Raw genomic sequence first — 13,093 nt, forward strand, 5'->3', positions numbered from 1 at the left:
TATAACCAGGTGTTGTGTGATTTTTTACTTTATAGATCTTCTTGTTAAGTGCTCCGCCATGGGCATGGGCCTAGTGGCCAGGCACAAGTTCCCTAAGTCATGCCACCACCTTGGAAGGCAAATCCCAGACTTCAACACCATCGCGCCTCCACTGATGCCCTCACCACTGCCGCTACCCTCCATAAATCTGCACTGGATGCAGACTCACCTCCACAGCAGAAGCCAGGACCGCCTCAATGATACAGAAGCTGCTGCGAACCCAAACTCACCTCCAACGTTGTTACCATGGGCTCACCCACTGCCACCAATGCTGCCGCAGTGGTCAAGCTTTTCACCAAGAGGTAAGTAAAACAAAATAAAAGAGGAAAGCACATGAGAGAAGAGAGGAAAAAGAAGAAAATAAATAAAAAGAGAAGTGGATTGAGTGGACGAGTCCCAGGCTCAGAAGCCCCACTCCACTGTCATCTTACTGGAAGTCTGGTGGTGTTGGAGGGGCTAGACTCAGAGTGCATGCATGATTGGTACTGGGGAAGTGTTATAGGTTAATATTGAGGGATTGTTCCACCGCTGGAGGGGCTGTACTACAGGAGCACTTTGCTGCTGGAGGGACAGTACTGATCGATTGCTATACTCTCAGAGGTGCCATCGTTCATTAAGCTGAACTGCATTTGCCCTCTGATGTGAATGCAAAAGATCCCATGGAGTACGTTGAAGAAGAACTGGAAGTTTTACTGTTGTCCTGGTCAATATTTATCCCTTAACCAACATCACTAGGAAGCAGATTACCTGGTAATTCATCTCATTGTCATTCTGATGAAAGGTCACAAACTTGAAACTCTCCCTCCACAGGTGCTGCCTACCCTAACAAGTCTTTCCAGAGTTTGTTTGTTTTATTTTGGATTTCCAGCATCTTCAGTGTTTAGTGGGTGTGGACAGTTTGAAAATGCTGGAATGACTGTTATCAGACTGGCCAAGTTAATCCATCTACTTTTTATTGTTAGTCTGCTATAAATAATAGATCACAATGCTACCTGACTTCCTGAGCTATTCACAAGACAACAAAACATTCTGCTTATTGAGTCATTTAAAGAGATACTAGTGAAATACATCAGTCATCAGGTCTAGACAAATAAGGCAGTTACTCAATAGAAGAACAACAATTGCATTTATAGAGTGGCTTTAACAAAGTAAAATGTCTCAAGGTCCTTCACAGGAGTATTGAAAAAACATTCCAGAGCTTAGGTGCAACTCTATGAACTTTAATGCATGAACAGAGAGTGAGAATGGTTGTAGAGACCACAAACCCCAAAGCCCTGAGGCTTCGAAAGCCCAAGCTCCTAATTCACTAATAGTCATAGAAACAATAACTTAAACACTCCCATCTGGAAAATCATTCTTTCTGAAATGACCTGTCTTTCTACATCATGATGGAATCTTTATAATAACCTCAAACTACTAAATGGAGAAATCTTCATTACTTTTCTGAGCTAATCATCAGACACATTTTAACAATTGAATTTTGCTGTTAATACCTTCTAGTGTTTAGTGGGGTTGTCATTCCTATAGCCTGTCCCAGATTCTGGACTTTAAAGAAAGTTGACTCACTTGTTAGGTAACACAGTCCAGTGGTGTAACAATAGTGTGATATCCCAAAGCATATCCCATGTATTTTGAAGGTATAGTCCAACTCTTTCCAAACATAGAAAAAGTAAATAATGTGACAGAGCCAATGAAGTTCAATAAGTCTGACGTCCGTATGAGAAAATGCAAGCAGGAATGTCCTTTATCATCAAGGGGAAAGGAAAGAGGGCATGAGAAATTTACAGCACCACTAATCCAAATTCTGCTAAAATATGTTGTCCCTAAGCGTTTTCCTTTATTTTGTTTGTGGGATGTGGGCATCGCTGCCTGGCTAGCATTTATTGCCTGTCCCTAGTTGTCCACTGCTGCCTTAAAACATTGCACTCCACCTGCTGTGGGTTAACCCACAATGCCCTTAGGAAGGGAATTCCAGGATTTTTCACCCAGCAACAGTGAAAGAACAGCAACATATTTCCAAACCAGGATGGTGAGTGGCTTGGAAGGGAACTTGAGGGTGATGATGTTCTTATGTATCTGCAGTCCTTGTCCTCCAGTTGGAAGTGAATGTGGGTTTGGAAGGTGCCTTCTGAGGATTTTTGGTGAATTTCTGCAGTGCATCTTGTAAATAGTACATACAGGTGCTACTGAGCGTGAGTAGTGGAGGGAGTGGATGCTTGTGGGTGTAGTGCCAAACAAGCGGGTTGCTTTGTCCTGGATGGTGTCAAGCTTCTTGAGTGTTGTTGGGGCTACACTCATTCCAGCAAGTGGGGGGAGTATTCTATCACAGCCCGGACTTGTGCCTTGGAGGTAGTGCACAGGCTTTGGGGAGTCAGAAGATGAGTTATTCATCACAGTGTTCCTAGCCTCTGACATGCTCTTGTAGCCACTGTGTTTATGTGGCGAGTCCAAATGAAGTTCTGGTCAATAGTAACCCCCCAGGATGTTGATAGTAGGCGATTCAGTGAAGGTAACACCATTGAATGTCAAGGGGCTGTGATTAAACTGTCTGATATTGGTGATGGTCATTGCCTGGCATTTGTGTGGTATGAATGTTACTTGTCACCTGTCAGCCCAAGTCTGAATATTATCTAGATCTTGTTGCATTTGAACACGGAGTTTTTCAATATCTGAGGAGTCATGAATGTTGCTGAACATTGTGCAATCAATGCTGAATTTCACCATTTCTGATCTTATGATGGAGGGAAGGTCATTGATAAAGCAATTGCAGATGGTTGGGCCTAGGACACTACCCTGAGGAACCTCTACAGTGATGTCTTAGAGCTGAGATGGCTAACCTCCAACAAACCTGACCATCTTCTTAAGTGGAGAAAATGAGGTCTGCAGATGCTGGAGATCAGAGCTGAAAATGTGTTGCTGGAGAAGCGCAGCAGGTCAGGCAGCATCCAGGGAACAGGAGAATCGACGTTTCGGGCATAAGATTCCTGAAGAAGGGCTTATGCCCGAAACATCGATTCTCCTGTTCCCTGGATGCTGCCTGACCTGCTGCGCTTCTCCAGCAACACATTTTCAGCATCTTCTTAAGTGCCAGGACAAAGTGAGGACTGCAGATGTTAGAGATCAGAGTCGAGAGTGTGGTGTTGGAAAAGCACAGCAGATCAGGCAGCATCCAAGGAGCTGGAGAATCGATGTTTTGGGCATAAGCCCTTTGTCAGGAATGAGGCTTGTGGGCTGGAGGGCTGAGAGATAAATGGGATGGGGGGAGGTAGCTGGGAATGTGATAGGTAGATGAAGGTGTGGGTGGAAGTGATAGGTTGGACAGAAGGGTGGAGTGGATGGGTGGGAAGGAAGGAAGATGGACAGGTAGGACTGGTCAAGGGGCTGGTGCTGAGTTGGAGACTTAGGACTGGGATAAGGTGGAGATGGGGGAAATGAGGAATCTGGTGAAATCCACACTGATCCCGTGTGGTTGCAGGGTCCCAAGGCCGAAGATGAGTTCTTTCTCCAGGCGATGGTGGTAAGGGTTTGGCGATGGAGGAGGCCCAGGACCCTCATTTCCTTGGTGGAGTGGGAGGGGGACTTAAAATATTCAGCCATGGGGTGGTGGGATTGGTTGGTGCAGGTGTCCCAGACATGTTCTCTGAAATGATCTACGAGTTGGCATTCTGTCTCCCCGATGTAGAGGAGACCACATCAGGTGCAACGGATACAATAGATAATGTGCGTGGAAGTACAGGTAAATTTCAGTCAGATGTGGAAAGATCCTTTGGCGTCTTAATTGCCTGGTATGACTCCAACCAGCAAAGAGTTTGCCCTTGATTTCAGTTTTGCTATAACTCCTTGATGTCACACTCTGTTGAACGCAGGCTGATGTTAAGGGCTGTCATTCTCACTTCCCTTGTGGAATTCAGCTCTTTTGTTCATGGTTGAACCAAGGCTGTAATGAAATCAGGAGCTGAGTGACCCTGGCAGAACTCAAACTGGGCTTCACTGAACAGATTGTTGCTTAGCAGGTGCTGCTTGATAGCACTGTTGATGACACCTTCCATCACTTTACTGATGATTGAGAGTAGACTGATAGGGTGCCAGTGTTGTAACTGTATTGGAACAGCTTGGCCAGGGCGGGGGTGGCAAGTTCTGGAGCACAAGTCTTCAGTTCTGTTGGTGCAATGTAATATTCTAGCCTTTGCAGTGTATAGTGTCTCCAACTGTTTCTTGATATCATGTGGAGTGAATTGAATTGGCTGAAGACTGGTATTTGTAATGCTGGGGACCACTGGAGGAGACTGAGATGAATTATCCGTTTCGCACTTCTGGCTAAAGATTGTTGCAAATATTTCAGCCTTATTTTTTGCACTGATGTGCTGGGCTCTTGTCATTATTGAGGATAGGGATATTTGTGGAGCCTCCTCCTCTAGTAAGTGGTTTAATTGTTGATCATCATTCACAACTGGATGTAGCAGGACTGCAGAACTTAGATCTGATGCATTGGTTGTGAGATCACTTATGTCTGTCTATCACTTGCTGTTTCTGCAGTTTGGCATGGAAGTAGTCCTGTTTGGTAGCTTCACTAGGTCGATACCTTATTTCCTACTCCTGGCATGCCCTCCTGGACTGTCCATTGAACCAGAGTTGATCCCCTAGCTTAATAGTAATGGTTGGGGGAATATGCCAGGCCATGATGTTACAGATTGTGCAGGAGCACAGTTCTGCTGCTGTTAATGGCCCACAGCACCTTATGGATGCCCAGCCTCGAGTTGCTAAATTTATTTGAAGTCTATCCCATTTAGCTCAGTGATAGTGCCATACAACATAATGAAGGTTATTCTCAACGCGAAGGCAGGACTTCATCTCTACAAGGATTGTACAGTGATCACTCTTACCGATACTGTCACGGACAGATGCATCTGTAGCTGGCAACTGGGAAATTGTCTCTGGGCAATTGAAAAGGGAAATCTGTTAAACTTTGTGCCCCTGGATCCTGCATGAATTACATCAGGAGATATAAGTTAGTATCTGTCAGAATATGGAACTCCTTAGAATTAGAAATTGGCTCAAATCTCAGTCAAAAAATTATAATTAATTTTACTCAGTCTGTGCTACTGTTGATGTCCACCGATGATCCCTCATAAGCTTGTTTCTCTTAACATTTCCCAGTGATGTGGGAAATACAGTCAGTAGGTTTGTAGGTGACACTAAGCACTAAGGCAGTACGGGAGTGCAATTGAAAGCATTTTTGATGTGCGACAAGAGAGCAAATATGATAAATAAATAAAACTAAGAGAGATGTTTTACAGCCAAAGCGACATAGTTGATAATTGGAAGGATTTGTGCTGAGAGAGGTTGAGCAAGAAAAAGATCAGTGTGTGTAGATCTCTGAAGACTTTTGTGACTAACATAGAAAATCTGTAGCTAACAGGGTACTGGACTATATTATTGGAGCTATTCAGTAAATTAGTGAATTATACGAGTTGCTGTTCAGACCATATATAGAGAACAGAGAACAGTTTCTGTCTCCTACATGGTCAATGATGTCCAGAGAGAAGTAATAAGAATGATGTCCAACTTAAGGAACCTCAGTTATTTGGATGACTTCAAGGGACAGGACTTATAAAATTAATAGTAAGGCTTTGGATAGTATTGTAGAACAGAGGGACCCAATGGTTCAGGTACATAATTCTTTGAAGTTTGCATCACATATACACGGAGTAGTTAAGAAGACATTCAGCATGCTTGCCTTCATTGTTTGGTCATTTGAGTATACGAGTTTGGAAGTCATGTCGAGGTTGTACAGGGTGTTGGTGACATTGTGTTCAGTTCTGGGCACCCAGTTGTAGAAGGGATATTATTAAGCCAGAGAGGGTTCAAAAGAGATTTACCAGGAAATTGCCAGGTATGGAAGGTTTGAGTTATAAAGAAAAACTGGATAGGCTCGGACTTTTTTCACTGGAGCGTCGGAGGCTGAGAGGTGACCTTAGAGGTTTATAAAATCATGGGTGGTACAGATGGGGTTAATGGTAGGTGTCTTTTCCCTCGTCTTGATTTTAAGGTGAGAAGAGAGATTTTAAAAAGACATGAGGGGCAATTTCTTTTACACAGAGGGGGTTTGCGTGTGAAATTAAATTTCAGAAAAGTTGGTGGATGTGGGTACGGTTACAAAGTTTAAAACACACCTAAATGAGTATGTGAATAGGAAAGATTTGGAGGGATCTGGGCTTGGAGCAGGCAGGTGGTACTAGTTTAGTTTGGGATTATGTTCAGCATAGACTGGTTAGACCGAAGGGTCTGTTTCTGTGCTGTATGACTCTATGATGCTATCTTAGTTTATTATTTGAGAGGAATGAACTGATAGAAGGATGTCCAATAAGAAAATGCTGAATATTGTCCCGATTGCTGGCTTATTCCTGTTTAACCATTTGAGGAGGGCCATGCAACATGTGTTTAAAGTTGTGTAAGATTAGGAAATGACTGGAGTTTGACAGTGTGTTCTGAAGTGAGTATCTGAAGTGTGATAGTTAGTGTGATTCTATCCTGGAGGGAAGTGGACCAGTCCCTGATCTGAACAGAGATCAATCATAAGTGACTGCTTTTGTAGAGAACACTCCATGTGATGTCTGGGATTGAGTACCTTACACCTGAAGGAGCAAGAGAAGAATTCTCCTATTTAGTTTATGTTCCTGATTTATCATCTTTTTTTATTTCATTAAGGAGACAGTGTAAGAGGAAGGGGTGGGTGTGCTGGACACTGGAATGGTCAGGTGAGGGAAGAATCTAGCTATGATTCGCTGACCATCGCTGTGTGCGGTAGGCTTAAGGCTTTAATTGGTCTTTTCTGCCTACCTATTTGAGATGACAAATGCTGTATGGGTGCCATTGACACCCATATCCTAAAGTTAAACAAGAATCAAGTTAGGCATTGGGGATTGAGTGAGAATTATATCAGGGTTTAATACTATACTGAGAATGTTAACAGACTAAATTCCAAATTCACCTGCAAGAATTCATTTAGAACTCTTTTATGATGAGGACTTCATACAGCTATCAACTAGTCCTCTGTCTGAGCTTCTATTTAATATTGCAATGAAGGAGAATATAAAAACATAAGAACTGGGAGCAGGAGTAGGCAATTCAGCTCCTTGAGCCTGCTCCACCATTTAATATGATCATGGTTGGTCACATCTCAGCTTTAACTCCACTTACCAGTCTGCTGCCCATAGCCTTTCAATTATTACTAGCTAAAAATCTGTCTCTCTCCTCCTTAAGTTTCCTCAATATCCTGGAAACCACCGCACACTGGAGAAAAGAATTCCACGGATGCATGATGATTAGAGAGAGGTAATTTCCTCTCATCTCTGTTTTAAACTTGCTGCCCCTTATTCTAACACCTCACTCCTTAGGATTCTGAACCTGATCCCTTTATTTCAATATAAGCAGGATAAGCAGACTCAATAATATGTGCAGCAATCCAGTGAAAATTCCAGACAATGTCACCTCACTGATCTAAAGATAACATGCTGACTAACACCAAAGCAACAGTTCTGCTTGAATAAGAGCTTGCGTAATGTGAGAGCTAACATTGTACTGGAAAGATACCAGGGATGTGGGACTTCAGCTATGTGGCAAGGCTGGAGACACTGGGGTTGTTCTTCTTAAAGCAGAGAAGGCTAAAGGGCAAAGTTCCGTCCTGATTTTTTTCTTGAAATTGTGCGATAACGACTACCTATCACTGAATATTTATTTGTTTTAATTTTAACAGAATTCCAAATTGTATCTCTATTAATTAAGTCCCGAATTTTGCCTTAGTCCTTGACATTTTGGTGGAGATTGCCTATTATTTGTATATTAGAGTCATAGAAATGTATAGCACGGAAACAGACCTTTCGGTCCAACTCTTCCATGCCGACCCGATATTCTAAATTAATCCCATTTGTCAGCACTTGGCTCATATCCCTCTAAACCCTTCCTATTCATATACCCATCCAGATGCTTTTTAATATTCTCTTGTAAATTCTAGCAAGATCCCACCATTTCTGAATATTTTGTTTATCCTCAGTTTCCAGCCTTGTTATATATTCTCTGTTCTTCAACAGCATTACAGCTACCCGGCTGGTTAAGCTGTTTTTAGGCCACTCTTACCACTCAGAGAAACATTTCAACTTGTTTATGTGTGTTTCTACAGTTATCCAAGTAAGTCCATCTCCTTTGTAGAGGTCACTTTCCCTCACAGTTTTACTTTTGGAACATGAACTCTGCTATAATACTGACAGTAAAACTGCTTGTCAGCTGTCACTCAGTTGGTGTTCTCTCCTTTAAGCCACAAGGTTGTGAATTCATGACCCACTGCAGAAACTCAAATGCGAAATCAAGGCTGAGGCTTGCAGTGCAGCACTGAGGGAGCACAGCACTAGACTGTTGGAGGAGTAAACCAAAGCTGCATCTGTCCTCTGAAGTAAAGATCCCAGCCATAATTTCAAAATACAAAGGAGCAGGGCAGTTCTCCTTGTTATCCTGGCCAATATTTATTCCTCTACCAACATTAATGAAAATGTATTATCTTTTTGATGGTTTCACATGTCTGTAGAATCCTTAAAACAAATTGACTGTCATGATTCTTAAAATTGAAATATGTCCTTAGTTGGCTATAAAATGCATTGGGACTTCTCAATGTTGTGAAAGGTGCTGAAATGTACTTTTCCCCATATCCCACATCAGGACAGATCCAGCAGAGGTGGCAGCACTCGGGACAGAGTTGTCCAGTGAGTCCTCGATATTGACTCTGGATCTTATGGAGTCTCATGGCATCAGATTAAACATGGACTAGGAAACCTGCTGATTACAAGGCACAATCTTCCCTCAGCTAATGACTCTGTAGCCCTCCATGTTAAGCAACACTCGGAAGAAGCATTGAGGGTGGAAAGTGTACAGAATGTACCTTGGGTGGGGGATTTCAGTGTCCATCACCAAAAATGGTTCAGTAGCAGTACTACTGATCAAGCTGGTTGGGTCCTATCGGACACTGCTGCTGTACTGAGTCTGCAGCAAAAGGCTGGGCAGCCAACAAAAGGGAAAAAAATACTTGACCTCATCTTTTATCAATCTGCCAACTGCAGATGTATCTGTCCATGACAGCATCGGTAGGAATGACTACTGCACAGTCCTTGTGAGATGAAGTCCCACCTTCTCATTGAGAATACCCTCCATCGTCTTGTGTGGCATTATCATGTGCTAAATGAGACAGAAATGGAACAGATCTAGCAAATTAAGTCTGAACATCCATGAGGTGCTTTGGGCCATTAACAGTAGCAGAACTGGCCCAGCCAGCAACATCCCATAAGTAATTTCCAAAAAAAATTCTCTCTATGATGAGGCCAACATATTGTCTTTTAATTCTTCAGAAGCAAGCTGAGGTGCTTTGCATTTCCAGCTGTTCCTTCAGATTTCCAGCATTTGCTTTTACTTTTTATTGAAGAGAATCTTGCTGCTTGTTATCCTCTTCACCAGACAAACAGTATTAGTATTAAAACATGCATCTTCAAAAAGAAATGCCAGATCTCTATCATCTTTCTCTCCTCTGCATTTATATGTGAGAGACCATGTCACAGGAGGAAGGGAGTATGTAACTTTCCATTTCAAGAAGTTGGACTAAGCTCTCAGGAGTGGCTGCAACATCATTCACTGTGAGAATAGAAACACGATGTGGAAATGTCTTGCAGCCGTGACATGTTTAGTTCTCTCATATTACATAAGCCATTTACGTGATCACTGGCTATTTATTTAAACCTGTTTTTACAAGCTGACAAGAGTTTTCCCATAATAGCATTGAAGACTGGTATTTTAAAAATTTATTCAGCAGGATACGTATCACTGGCAAGACAGGCATTTATTGACTGTTGCTAAATTCCCTTAAGAAGACATCTTGAATGACGGTGGTGCTTACGTGAAGATATACCCATGGTGCTGTGTGATTAACCCTCCATATGAACAATTAGTCCTGGTCACATTTATCCAGCCTGTTCACATATCCCCCTTTTCTAATGGAACATGCCCATCCAGTTTCTCAGAAGTAAATCCAATGTTCAGGGTGCAGTCTAAACAGAGCTCAACACAACTTGATCTGAACTCCCTTTGATAGTTTTGACCATTCGGAATGAATTGTCTCCATCTAACTGCTGATGAGATACTTGAATGTTCGGTTTACTGAGCTTATTTTCCCTGGAGCATTGGAGGCCATGGGGTTACCTTATAGAGGTTTATAAAATCATAGAATCCCTCCAGTGTGGAAACAGGCCATTTGGCCCAACAAGTCCATGACAACTCTCTAAAGAACATCCCACCCAGACTCACCAATCCCTACCCTATTCTTCCTATGACTAATTCACCTACCTACACTGTGGGTAATTTAGCACGGCCAATCCACTTAACCTAGATATCTTTGGACTGTGGGAGGAAACTGGAGCACACAGACATGGGGAGAACATACAAACTCCACACAGACAGTTGCCTGAGGCTGGAATTGAACCCAGGTCCCTGGCACTGAGAGGCAGCAGTGCTAGCCACTGTGCCAGGCATGGATAGGGTGAATAGCCAAGGACAATTTCTCAGGGTAGGGGAGTCCAAAACTAGACGTTTAACATGAGCTGGGTAAGATTTAGAAGGGATTTAGGATTCAGTGTCTCAGGGTGAGAATTATATCCAAGGTGAAACTCTGAACTCCAGCAGGTCATTAATAATTTTCAAATATCATGCCTGTTTTATTAACTATACCACTCCAGTGTGGGAGTGGTGGAGTATACGCTGGGAAAGGAGACAGTGCTGGTGACTAGAAATTAACCCCTGTTAGGTGTTGAAAACAACTCTCAAATTGTTACAGCATAGCACAGGAATAGGACTGATAATCTATCTCTATTCCACATTCTTACACCACCCCTTTGTCCTTTAATGTTACAAGAAATTTATTGATCTCTAAGTTGAATATGACTGATCTTCTACAGCCCTTTCAGATAGAGAGTTCCAAAGGTTCGCTACTCTCCGAACAAAGGAATACTTCAACTTGTTCTAAATGGCCCGACCCTTAATTTGAAACATCTAATCCACCTGAGTCATACACATAAGAATTTTGAAATACTTTTCATTCATGCAAACTTTACAGAATATAGTCCCACCATTCCAAGAATTAGTCTGATGAACCTCTGCTGCACACCCACAATAAAAAATACATGTCTTTCCTTAGGTGAGGAGACCAAAACCTCCCACAGTATGGTCCAACCTAGGTTTTACACAATTAAGCCAGGCACCTTTACTCCTGACCTCAAATCCTTTTATGCTGAAGGTAATCATATCAGGTACTTCTTAATTGCTTGCTACAGCAGCAGGTTAGCTTTTAATGACTTTGAACATCATCCAATTTAATTTAGGCATCGCTTCCCAATTTCTCACCAATTTAAGAAACACACTGTATTTCTATTCCTCCTACCAAAGTGGTAGACCTACACCCTGTCCAGATTGTTTGTCAGAGCTGAAAATGTGTTGCTGGAAAAGCGTAGCAGGTCAGGCAGCATCCAAGGAGCAGGAGAATCGACGTTTCGGGCATGAGCCCTTCTTCAGGAATGAGGAAAGTGTGTCCAGCAGGCTAAGATAAAAGGTAGGGAGGAGGGACTTGGGGGAGAGGCATTGTAAATGCGATAGGTGGAAGGAGGTCAAGGTGAGGGTGATAGGCCAGCGTGGGGGTGGGGGCGGAGAGGTCAGGAAGAAGATTGCAGGTTAGGAAGGCGATGCTGAGTTCGAGGGATTTGACTGAGACAAGGTGGGGGGAGGGGAAATGAGGAAACTGGAGAAATCTGAGTTCATCCCTTGTGGTTGGAGGGTTCCTAGGCGGAAGATGAGGCATTCTTCCTCCAACCATCGTGTTGCTATGGTCTGGCGATGGAGGAGTCCAAGGACCTGCATGTCCTTGGTGGAGTGGGAGGGGGAGTTGAAGTGTTGAGCCACGGGGTGGTTGGGTTGGTTGGTCCGGGTGTCCCAGAGGTGTTCTCTGAAATGTTCCGCAAGTAGGCGGCCTGTCTCCCCAATATAGAGGAGGCCACATCGGGTGCAGCGGATGCAATAAATGGTGTGTGTGGAGGTGCTGGTGAATTTGTGGCGGATATGGAAGGATCCCTTGGGACCTTGGAGGGAAGTAAGGGGGGAGGTGTGGGCGCAAATTTTGCATTTCTTGCGGTTGCAGGGGAAGGTGCCGGGAGTGGAGGTTGGGTTGGTGGGGGGTGTGGACCTGACGAGGGAGTCACGGAGGGAGTGGTCTTTTCGGATGATAGGGGAGGGGAGGGAAATATATCCCTGGTGGTGGGGTCCGTTTGGAGGTGGTGGAAATGACGGCGGTGGAAATGACGGAGGATGATACGCTGTATATGGAGGTTGGTGGGGTGGCAGGTGAGGACCAGTTGGTGAGGTTCTGTCCTGGTGGCGGTTGGAGGGGCGAGGCTCAAGGGCGGAGGAGCGAGAAGTGGAGGAGATGCGGTGGTGGGCATCGTCGATCACGTCTGGGGGGAAATTGTGGTCTTTGAAGAAGGAGGCCATCTGGGTTGTACGGTATTGGAACTGGTGCTCCTGGGAGCAGATGCGGCGGAGACGAAGGAATTGGGAATATGGGATGGCGTTTTTACAGGGGGCAGGGTGGGAGTCGGTCGGTTTATAGTAAATGTCCGTGTTGATTTGGTCGCCTGAGATAGAAATGGAAAGGTCTAGGAAGGGGAGGGAGGAGTCTGAGACGGTCCAGGTGAATTTGAGGTCGGGGTGGAAGGTGTTGGTAAAGTGGATGAACTGTTCAACCTCCTCGTGGGAGCACAAGGCAGCGCCGATACAGTCATCGATGTAGCGGAGGAAAAGTGGGGGTGTGTTGCCAGTGTGGCTGCAGAAGATGGATTGTTCCACATATCCTACGAAGAGGCAGGCATAGCTGGGGCCCATGCGGGTGCCCATGGCTACTCTTTTGGTTTGGAGGAAGTGGGAGGATTGGAAAGAGAAGTTGTTGAGGGTGAGGACCAGTTCAGTCAGTCGA

The 13,093-nt window shown here is 44.0% G+C and overlaps 1 long non-coding RNA gene across 3 annotated transcripts in view; it reads left to right on the forward strand.

The window, feature by feature from the left end:
- LOC148146872 (uncharacterized) overlaps positions 1-13,093 on the forward strand; it is a 76,075-nt gene that overhangs the window by 3,250 nt on the left and 59,732 nt on the right. For all 3 annotated transcript variants that reach the window (XR_015760138.1, XR_015760140.1, XR_015760139.1), the window contains exon 2: positions 36-341. This is a non-coding gene — a long non-coding RNA (uncharacterized LOC148146872). The remainder of the gene's footprint in view (positions 1-35; positions 342-13,093) is intronic.

The sequence above is a fragment of the Chiloscyllium plagiosum genome, unplaced genomic scaffold (assembly GCF_037043375.1).
Source record: "Chiloscyllium plagiosum isolate Xiang-an unplaced genomic scaffold, Cpla_swu_hap1 HiC_scaffold_18, whole genome shotgun sequence".
NCBI classification, from domain to species: domain Eukaryota; kingdom Metazoa; phylum Chordata; class Chondrichthyes; order Orectolobiformes; family Hemiscylliidae; genus Chiloscyllium; species Chiloscyllium plagiosum.